The 10,702-nt window shown below is 35.3% G+C and overlaps 1 protein-coding gene across 6 annotated transcripts in view; it reads right to left on the reverse strand.

Annotated features, from left to right (window-relative positions):
* Positions 1 to 221: 221 nt before the first annotated feature.
* Positions 222 to 10,702, reverse strand: part of LOC132163521 (putative disease resistance protein RGA4) — a 14,448-nt gene continuing 3,967 nt past the window's right edge. Inside the window, exons 1-12 of one of the 6 annotated variants that reach the window (XR_009438314.1) lie at positions 10,391 to 10,696; positions 10,004 to 10,282; positions 9,080 to 9,151; positions 8,895 to 8,976; positions 7,820 to 8,114; positions 5,968 to 6,760; positions 5,722 to 5,869; positions 5,007 to 5,123; positions 4,841 to 4,912; positions 3,666 to 3,880; positions 3,339 to 3,554; positions 1,260 to 1,491 (exon numbers count right to left, since the gene is read on the reverse strand). The gene's annotated coding sequence lies outside the window, so the exon portion shown is untranslated. Of the gene's footprint in view, positions 681 to 1,259; positions 1,492 to 3,338; positions 3,555 to 3,665; positions 3,881 to 4,632; positions 4,716 to 4,840; positions 4,913 to 5,006; positions 5,124 to 5,721; positions 5,870 to 5,967; positions 6,761 to 7,819; positions 8,115 to 8,894; positions 8,977 to 9,079; positions 9,152 to 10,003; positions 10,322 to 10,390; positions 10,697 to 10,702 lie in introns of those variants that run through there. The other 5 variants (XR_009438313.1, XM_059573838.1, XM_059573837.1 and 2 more) reach the window with 5 other exon arrangements.

Below are 10,702 nucleotides of genomic sequence, written 5' to 3' on the forward strand. Positions count from 1 at the left end.
ATTTGTATCTATCTTGTCATGCAATAGAATTTCTCTGTATATTTTGTAAATAAATTGATATTTTGTAAATAAATTGAACATGATTTGACTAAAGATTTTTTTCCCTCTTTCCTTTTTCATCTCTGGACAACGATTATATTTTGAGTCACTTGAATTACACTTCCTTAAATGCGAAGTGATAAACTTTTTTACTGATGAGGCTCTATGGACAAATAAATCACATTCATTTGTCAAGGACTCAATGCTTTTGTGCAATGGATATCAATCGTTGGAATCAAGATGCAAAAAAGCACTACATCGTGTTACAGAAAATTGTCTTCTCCTTTGCTATTGCTTTGGGTTGCCAGAAAATTGTCTTCTGCTTTGCTCTCCAATAACCACGGTGTGTCAATCCTCCCATCTCTTCTACCTCCGGATGGTATCCAGTTTTAACCAAGAGTATCTCCAATTGTTCATAATTTTCAACACACAATACATATTAACACAAAAAATCAACTTCAAGAAAGGTTCATAATTTGTTTTTTTGTCATCATCCTCAAAGACGTACAAACATACAAAAAGGTTACAATCCAAGAGTTTCTCAATACTGCAACATTTTGTTCTCCAACTTCTTCATTCTTCTTATCATCATTGCTGCAAAACCCTCTATGTTTACGCTTTTAAGATGGTGCAATCGTCATCTGAAGTGTCTTGAAAGAAAGAGTCCAATTACAAGCTGAATTTGATAGAACAATCTAGTTTAAGGTCAATTACCTCTAACATATTGACAAAGAAGTAAAATATTTTGTGACACTAGCACACAGCCAACCATGAAGAAATCAAAAGCATTCCAAACATGTTCTCTTCAAAAAGAGGACCTTACGGGTACTGTCAAAACCCAACCCCTGCTCGGCCAAAACAGAAAGCCAGGGCCCAAAAAAAAAAAAAAAAACCAAAACAAAGGTAAGCCAAAACCAGAAAATCAAAAAATCAACATTTAGCCAAAAAAACAAAGCAACCCACGAACACCCAACATTTGAACTACATTCAGCCAAACCATAGAAAAAGGAAAACCCAATTTGGTTAGAACTCCAAAATCGGAAAGGAAAACATAAGCCCAAAGGTTAAATATCCATTCGGGAGAAGCTCAGCAAATTTCACAGTTCACACACAACACCACATTCGGTGGGTACCAGAAAATAAGCCAAGAAATTTTTTCAAGAAATAACTTTATTTCACAAATGAAGAACTAATAAATCCATTGTGTAATGACTCCAAGCTCGAAACAAAAACAATTGGGTTTCTCTTTTTGAAAGGGGAAGGCATTTCCACAAGGCACCAATCCCTTGAATAACTTTAAACAGAATTACAAACCAATTGAATACATGGGAAACTAACATAACAATAGACGAGATTGAACCATCTGTGATCAATTCACGAGAACATTACACGACCGTCATCACCATATGACTGTAGGAAGAAATTTTCCATGTAAGAGAAGTTGTTGCTCACCTGCAAACAAATATAGCAAAAATGTATGTAAGAACAATTTCTATTGTTATTATGCGGAAATCAATTTTGATCCCCTTGAAGATTATTTAAGACCATAATTTAAGACAAGCATCTGAAGTTTTACTTCCAATCTACCACAAATTCTGACTTGTGATACTTCTATCTCAAATAGAACATAAAACATTAAAGGAGATTTTCAATGCAAAAATGATTTGTTTTATTGTGATAGAAATCTGCCCTTGAGAATCAGTGATTCAGAATTTATAACATAAAATGAATGCAGCATGAAAGTGATTGTATCTCCATAAAAAGAACCATCATTCATTCTGCAAAATTACAGAATCTATTGTTTCTTTACTTATTAATATAAGATGATCATCAAGGTCTCCTCGTTAACTCTTCATTCAGTGACATTAGATTTCAAGGAAACAAATCACATGAGCTACTTAAACCAAATTTGACATATCCCAGCAATTGATCAATACCACAAACTCAATTCTTACATAACTCCTATGCATCTGGGCTAATGTGGAGTGATCATAAATCATTGGATCAACCTTTATTAAAAAAATGCTCATAAATCCAATAGTTTATGGGCACTCCACATCAATCCAGTTGTATAGAAGTTGTATAAAAGTTGAGTTTTTAGATTTACTCCCCAAGAATTAGGCCCACTGGTATTGTAGATTAGCATATTGACTCAAGTACATCCAGAATGACACAAGACCAAAGAGAGACAGAGATCATGTTGCACACAATGTTGTTCTATAAGGAACAACGAATCCTATATATCAAACTGCATCCAAAAAGAAATTAAGAAAAAGCAAAAGAAAATGAAAGTGTTCCTAATACGTGTTTGTTTCTGGGTGTTTATGTTTTTGTCAAGGGATAAATCAGCGGCCTCTGTGAGCAGCATACTCTACTACAGTCATCTTCTCCCACGAAATCTCAACTGGGAGAGATGGCTTCTCTGAATTCTTTCACCCAGAAAACTATTTGTTCAACCTTCTCATCAACATCTAGACATGTTTCTTGTAGACAAGTTAGGAAAAGGCATATGTACTAGGCCACTTCTAATGTATTTGAAGAGGTCTTGAGAAAAAGAGCAAGCTCAATTTTATGGTATTAAATGATCTTATTACAATTTTTGTTAAAGTTTGATTATTTGAAATGTTAAATTTAAGGGAAACTTCACTTTAACCCTTAAAAAAAAGCAAGTAGTAGCTTTCATCATTTTTATAATGTCTCCTAAAGGTCATAAACTCTCAATTTAGTGTATCAAGCTTCTAATTTTTTGCAAAGTCCCCTCTCCATTAGGATTTTTTATTAAATCTTAAGTAAAGGGTATAACATACACAAAATTCCTTATTTTTAAAGTTGTATTATTGTGACCCAAGGCCGACAGCAAGGTCACCACCCAACCCCACCATGGGTCTGGTTGTGACTCACGTTGGGTCAACGCGAGTCACTTTTTTAAAAAGAAATAATTTTTAAATAAGGACAAATTTAAAATTTTATAAAAATTTTAAAAGAAATGAAAGTTACCACACTCACAATTTCTCTGAATCACTATTTAATTCCACCTAAAGCCTAAAATGAACCACTAGCTCAAAGAAGTTCAACGAACCACTAGCCTAAACTGAACTCCCATCACACCAAAAGAAGCCCACGAAAACTAGCTCAATCTCCCATATCAACCAAAACTTGAGATTGAAACCAAAACCCCCAAAAGCATGACAAACCCAGATCAACAATTCAACCCACAAAGGAGAAAAATCAAAACCAGATTCAACCCATAGAGAATAACAGTTAAACCCAAAAGACTGGAATGAGAGATTGAGAAAAACCTGAGATTCAAAAGCTTCCAAGTCCAAAAATGAACTGGTGAAAGAAGCTTGCATAGTGGACCAGATGCGTGAGTCCAGCAAGGAGGCTAAATCACTGCAGCACCACTGAGCTCGATAGATTTTTAGGGAGATCATGTAATGCAGGAACAATTTTTGGCTTCATGCTGCTACTTTTGTAGTGGTATGCTTCAACATTCTTCAACTACTTGATTTTACCTGCATGGCCATAATGCTAGTATTGATCAAGATTATAAGATATTAGCAATATCATGAATAGAAAAAAAAAAATCAAGGAAACCTAAGCTCAAACAACCAATTTTTTTTTACCTAGGCGTGACCATAGTAGCACCTACTCCGAGGAGTCATAGAAGAGAGGCTTAGGCAGCGGGAATCGTAGGCACTTCTTCAAGTCCGACTGACTCAGCCCTACCCAAGGTGGTTTACATTAATCAAGCATGGAGATTCCCATTGTGAGATTCAAATTCATGCCCTAGTGTGCATCTAACCACTACAGAAATTTTCTTGGCCCATTGAACCACCACCTAGAGGTTCAAACAACCATGTTAAAGCATTGAATAAACACTAAGCCAAATATAGTCCAAACGACTGACAAGAAAGTTTTATTTTCATTGAAAGAAGTTCAAGGTTAACAAGACTTGACGTGGACAATGCCTATGCACTTAACATGTTAAATAAAGTGAAATCACAACAGTAGGATAATTCCACTACGACAACTTTCTAATTCAAATTGCCAGCCAAGAACATGTTGTGGCTCAATGGAAACTGAAATCGACTTAGATGTTCTCCATAATTTTGGTGAAGCATCAACCTCAATGATGTGAATTTAAAAATTAAAAAAATTAAAAAAAAAAATTTAAAAAAAAATTTGAAAATCACATGAATATATATACACACTTGATTGTTGGATAATCTGCATAATCTCAAAAATTTAGAATCTGATCAAAATGCATAATCTTTCCGGGCTACAAAATCAACTCGAAGGGAGCGAAAGAAAGAGAGAGTAGTACATAGATGCAAACCCCATTATCTTAGTTTCAGTACCAGGAAAAGCAACCAATATAAACAAACAATTAGGTAAATCATCAAATTGAAAGTAAACAACTGAAAGCACTAGCTAAATCAAAATATTTGAACTAGTTTAAATAAATACATCCAAACAAGTATACAGTGTAAATCCTCATGTAATTAACAAATACCTCTAAAGACCATAGGTTTTCATCAGCCTCTATTTCATACTATATTGTAAATGAGTCAGGAGTAATACCACAAAAAAAAAAAAAAAAAGACCCCCCAGTTTCAGCAAAGATGAAACATTTTGTGGAAGTTCCTTGCTATCTCATCAGGTTCAAATCACAACTGCAAGTATAAATGCTTTTAAGATTTCGAATTTGGTACTTTGAATGAAAGTAGGGGACTATGGGAGAAATTGACCGAGACAGAGGGAAAAAAAATATATATATATATATATATATATATATAACCTGCAAATGTTGCAAGCAGCACACTAAATCAGCCTGATTGGTCCACTCCTGTTAATGTATCTCTATATTTTCCTGTGAAAGCAATAAACTGTCAAGTAATGTGGGATATAAAATCAAATTAAAGCAACCAAATTCCTTCTATGCAAGTACTTCCAAATCCACTTACCAAACTACCACCACATCTTTTTCTAGTTGTTTATAGATTCTCTCATGAATTACTCTTCCTCCAGCACATGAATTCCGACATCACAGCTACTCAATTTAAAGAATACCAAACAGCTACCTAAAGAAAGAAATGCAGAATCAATCAGTTCCTGGTTGCCTTCGCATGTTTCAATGAAACGCTTTGTGCTTTTAAAACCTTCAGCGAAACATAATTAATATAATTTCAAATTCAACCAAACATCTTGTATTAGTTCAATTCTACTCTTAAAAGAAACATTTTTACTTCTTTTTTCTTTTATCGACATATTAAACTTTGGAATTGAATAGAAGCATTAATTTCTCCAAATTCATTTACGAGAGAAGGATAGACAGGGCAAAGCTGTGCCTGTTGCCAGTGCCAGTGAAGATCAAGCAGATGCTGATCTTCAGCTAGCTCTCATATGCCTCCTTCATTTGGCTTAATCCAGAGAACGATACATCTACACCATTATTAACAACAACAATGAAAACCCTGTCTTTTTTTCAATCACAAATGCTGAAAAACAAGACAAAAAACCAAAATCTAAGTAACCAAGCAACAGAAAATAATAATAATAACCGTGTAGAGGCCAATATGGGCTTCGTCCCACTAGTCAACGCCCAGTCCTCCTACACGGTACAACTCGCACACCATGGTATAAGAGTGGGCAAAAATCCCGAAGAGCAACTTGACTTACGGTCTTTTGTTTGAGCCGACAATAGTGAGGTGGTCAGAAGAGCAAGAATAGAGGCTAATTGTTTCTCCAGATATGTGAAGAATCATGAAGTCAGATCCCTAGATTTTTGAATATGCTCCAAATCCTTCTGTTTCTTCTGCTTCTGCATCTGAAATTTAACAACAAAGAAATATGAAGAAAATGATAGTGAAGAAGGTGTGTACTTAAATTTCCATGAAGGATTAAGACAAAAGGATGAGTATATACCTGAATCAAGTCGAAGATGCGTGGGTGCTTAAATTTTTAAGCCAATGAGGTGGATCGTGTAATACTAAATCTGGAATGTGAGCAATATTGGGCCAATCCTCACCCACTTCTTTCTCGCATCTTTGCAATAAGACGGGACAGGAATAAATTTTCAGCCTCCGCAAAGACGTTAGGCTATGCATTCCTTCAGGCAGTGATGTCAAACTGGAACATTCATAAATCTCAAACACTTGAAGTGATGTGGAGTTTTGGATCCAATCTGGTATAGCCGTCAAAGTTTCAAAAGTTGAAATCGTGAGCTTTTGTAGAGTGGTAACATGTTGAAGCCCCAATGGGAGAGTCACCAACTTTGGAAGTCTTGAAAAGCTCAAAGAGAAGAGGCTCTTAAGGCCTTGCCATTGCATCCCATCCTCATCATTGGCTAGCTCAAGCTCAAGACAATTCTCAGTATTCAAGTCTTGAAGGGTAGTGAGATGTTGTTTACCCAGGGAAAGAGAATTTAATCAATTGCAACCAGATATCCTCAAACTCTAGAGAGAAGTGAGGTTCTTCAACCACTCCTCTGGCAGAGTTTCTAGATCCGCAATGGAATCTAAGTCTATAAACTTCAATTTTGAGAGAGGATTGGATGAAGATGAGCCTATTGTTGTTGGCGTTGGGCTTTGTGGTACTGCCATATTCATCATCATTGTTTGTTGCAGTAGTTTCGAGCTTGCATACCTCAGGACCAACTTTCTTTCAAGATGTGGAAACATTGGCATAGACGTCAACATAGGGCAATTTATGATCCTTACTGTTGAAAACAAACAGTTGAAATTGAGAAAAAGCAAAAGAAAATGTAAGTATTACTATTGTAACAAAAACCATTAGTGGAACATAGAAGCTATTACAAAATAGACCAATAACTTGAATTTTTATCATGATGCCATCCTGTTGTGGTTTTATCAAGCTTTACCATACAAAATAGAGCAACAACGTATTCAAAACCCAACATTTTGAATCTACTGCAACCTCTTCTATTTTCCCTTTTTTTTATTATCAGGAAAAAATCTCATTATTTCTAACCAAAAAAAATATTCATAGCCATGGTATGCTCCCTCCCTCTCTCTCTCTCGTGACGTGCATGACACACACAAGAATCCTAAGACGTGTTTGTTTCTGGGTGTTTATGTTGTTGTCATGTTAATGATTTTTTATTATGGTTTTGGTGTCTTGCATGCAGACATTTTTCCCATTGATGCTTCGATCACTAGTGAGGCTAGTGATAACGGTAGTGGATAAACCAGCAACCTCTGTGAGCAGCATACTCTACTACAGTCATCTTCTCCCACGAAATCTCAACTTGGCCAGCTCTGAACTCCTCCACCCAGAAAACTATTTGTTCAAGTTTCTCGTCAACATCTTGACATGTTTCTTGTAGACAATTTAGGAAAAGGCATATGTACTAGGCCACTTCTAATGCATTTGAAAAGGATTTGAGAACAGAGCAAGCTCCATTTTATGGTATATAAATGATCTTATTACGATTTTTGTTAAGTTTGGTTATTTGAAGGTTAAATTTAAGGGAAAACTATACTCAACTCCTCTTAACTTTGATCATCACTTTTGTAATGTCTCCTTCTCCAAAGTTAAAAAACTCACAATTTAGTGTATCGATAAAGGGCATGAAATTCACAAAATGCCCCCTTTTTTTTTATTGTTTGTGACTCAAGGCCAACAGCAGGGTCACCATTGGGTCAACGCAAGTCACTTTTTCAAAAAATAAAAAATAAAAAAATTAATCAAAACCAGATTCAACCCATAGAGGAGAACAGTCAAACCCAAAAGACTGGAATGAGCGATTGAGAAAAACCTGAGATTCAAAAGCTTGCAAGTCTTGTTGATGCTGGTATCCGCTTCAAAGCTTCGTTTTGGGAGAGAGTGTGTAAAGGAGGATGAGGCGCGAGAGAGTGATGAATATACAAATGCCCAGAAATGAATTGGCTAAAGAAGCATTGAGCTCATTGAAAGGGGTATTTTAAGGGAGCTCGACAGATTTTCCGGGAGATCATGCAGCTCTCTGATCAAATGCAGGAACAATGTTTTGCTTCAAATGTGCTACTATTTGTTGTGGTATGCTTCAACATTCTTCAGCTACTTGATTTTCCCTGCATGGCCATATTGCTCGTATTGATCAGGATGATAAGAAATTAGCAATATCATGAATAGAAGAAACAATCAAGGAAACCTGAGCTCAAACAACCATGTTAAAGCATTTTGAATTAACACTAAGCGAAAGATAGTCCAAATCACTGACAAGAAAGTTTTATTTTCATTCAAACAAGTTCAAGGTTACCAAGACTTGATGTGGACAATGCCTCTATACTTAAACATGTTAAATAAAGTGAAATTACAACCGTAGGATAATTCCACTACAAAAACTTTCTAACTCAAATTGCCAGCCAAAAACATGTTGTGGCTCAATGGAAACTGATATCAACTTAAATGTTCTCCATAATCAAATGAATATATATATATATATATATATATATATATATATATATATATATATGCACACACTTGATTGTGGATGGATAATGTAATCTCAACAATTAAGAATCGGATCAAAATTCATAATCTTTCCAGGCTACCAAATCAACTCAAAGGGAGTGAAAGAAAGAGAGAGTAGTACATAGATGCAAGCCCCATTATCTTAGTTTTAGTACCAAGAACAACTAACAATATACAAACACAATTAAGTAAATCATCAAATTGAAAACAAACAGTTGAAAGCACTAGCTAAATCAAATATTTGAACTAGTTTAAATAAATACATCCAAACAAGAATACAATGTAAATCCTAATGTAATTAACAAATAACTCCAAAAACCACAGGCTTTCATCAACCTCTATTTCATATTACATGGTACATGAGTCAGGAGAAATACCAGAAAAAATGACCCCCCAGTTTCCGCAAAGATGAAACATTTTGTGGAAGTTCCTTGCTATCTCATCAGGTTCAAATCACTACTGCAAGTATAAATTCTTTTAAGATTTCGAATTTGGTACTTTGAATGAAAGTAGGAGACTATGGGAGAAAGAGACTGAACAGAGGAAAATATATATATATAACCTGCAAATATTGCAAGCAGCACACTAAATCAGCCTGATTGGCCCACTCCTGTAAATGTATATCTATATTTTCCTGTGAAAGCAATAAAATGTCAAGTAAGGTGGATGGATTCAAATTAAAGCAACCACATTCTCAATTAAAAAATATATAGACTTCTTATTAATGGGTCTACTGCAAAAAGACTCATACACCTCAAAGAACATCACAATAAGACCACTTAAGAAAAAACCATAAAAATGAAAGATGAGTAAAGAAAAATGATTTGGAACTTTCGTTACCAATATTAAAAATGGAGTTTAAAAAGTTAAAAACACCTTGGCAGTACATTATCCATGTATCAAAGACTGCATAATGATGAGACTAAATAGATATAAAAAAATAAAAAAAAATCCCTGGGCCAGATTAATTCAAGAAGATGGATGATGAACAAAAATCATTGCAAATGTTCAACATTAAATCCATAATACTACCCAGTTTAATTGTCTGAGGTGACGTCAATGCTTCCCTAGCAACTTTCTATATTTCATTCTAACCAGACTTAAATCAATGAATCCTTCTATGCAAGTTGTGCTCTTAAAAGAAAGATTTTTACTTCTATATATATATATATATATCAAAATATAAAACTTCAGAATTGAAAAGAAGCATTAATTCCTCCAAATTCATTTACAAGAGAAGGATAAAGGCCAAGCTGTGCCTGTTGCCAGTGCCGGTGAAGATCAAGCAGATGCTGATCTTCAGATAGCTCCCATATGCCTCATCATTTGGCTTAATCCAGAGGACGATACATCTACACCATTATTAACAACAACAATGACAACCCTGTCTTTTTTTTTCACTCACAAATGCTGAAAAACCAGACAAAAAACCAAAATCTAAGTAACCAAACAACAGAAAATAATAATAATAATAATAATTGGATACCAATTCTCATGTAGAGGCCAATATGGGCTTCATCCCACTAGTCAGCGCCCAATCCTCCTAAACAGTACAACTCGCACACCATGGTATAGGGATGGGCAAAAATCCCAATGAGCGACTTGACTTAATGTCTTTTGTTTGAGATGACAGCAGTGAGGTGAAGGGATGATCAAGAATAGAGGCTAAGTTTTTCTCCAGATATGTGAAGAATCACAAATTTAGTGCCCTAGAGTTTTGAATATGCTCCAAATCCTCTGTTTCTTCAGCTTCTGCATCTGAAATCTAACAACCAAGAAATATGAGAGAGAAAAATGAAGAAAATGATAATGAAGAAGGAAGATGGGTACTCGAATTTCTGTGAAGGATTAAGACAAAAGGATGAGTATATACCTGAGAGATCTATAGGCGGTCACGGCGTTTTTGTAATACTACATCTGGAATGTGAGCAATCTTGGGCCAATCCTCACCCACTTCTCTCTCGCATCTTTGCAATAAGACGGGACAGGAATAAATTTTCAGCCTCTGCAAAGACTTTAGGTTACGCATTCCTTCGGGCAGTGATGTCAAACTGGAGCAGTCAGAAATCTTAAAGTCTTGAAGTGATGTGCAGTTTTGGATCCAATCTGGTATAGCCGTCAAACTTTCACAAGTTGAAATCACGAGCTTTTGTAGAGTGGTAACATGTTGAAGCCCCAACGGAAG

The sequence above is a fragment of the Corylus avellana genome, chromosome ca10, assembly GCF_901000735.1.
Source record: "Corylus avellana chromosome ca10, CavTom2PMs-1.0".
NCBI lineage: Eukaryota > Viridiplantae > Streptophyta > Magnoliopsida > Fagales > Betulaceae > Corylus > Corylus avellana.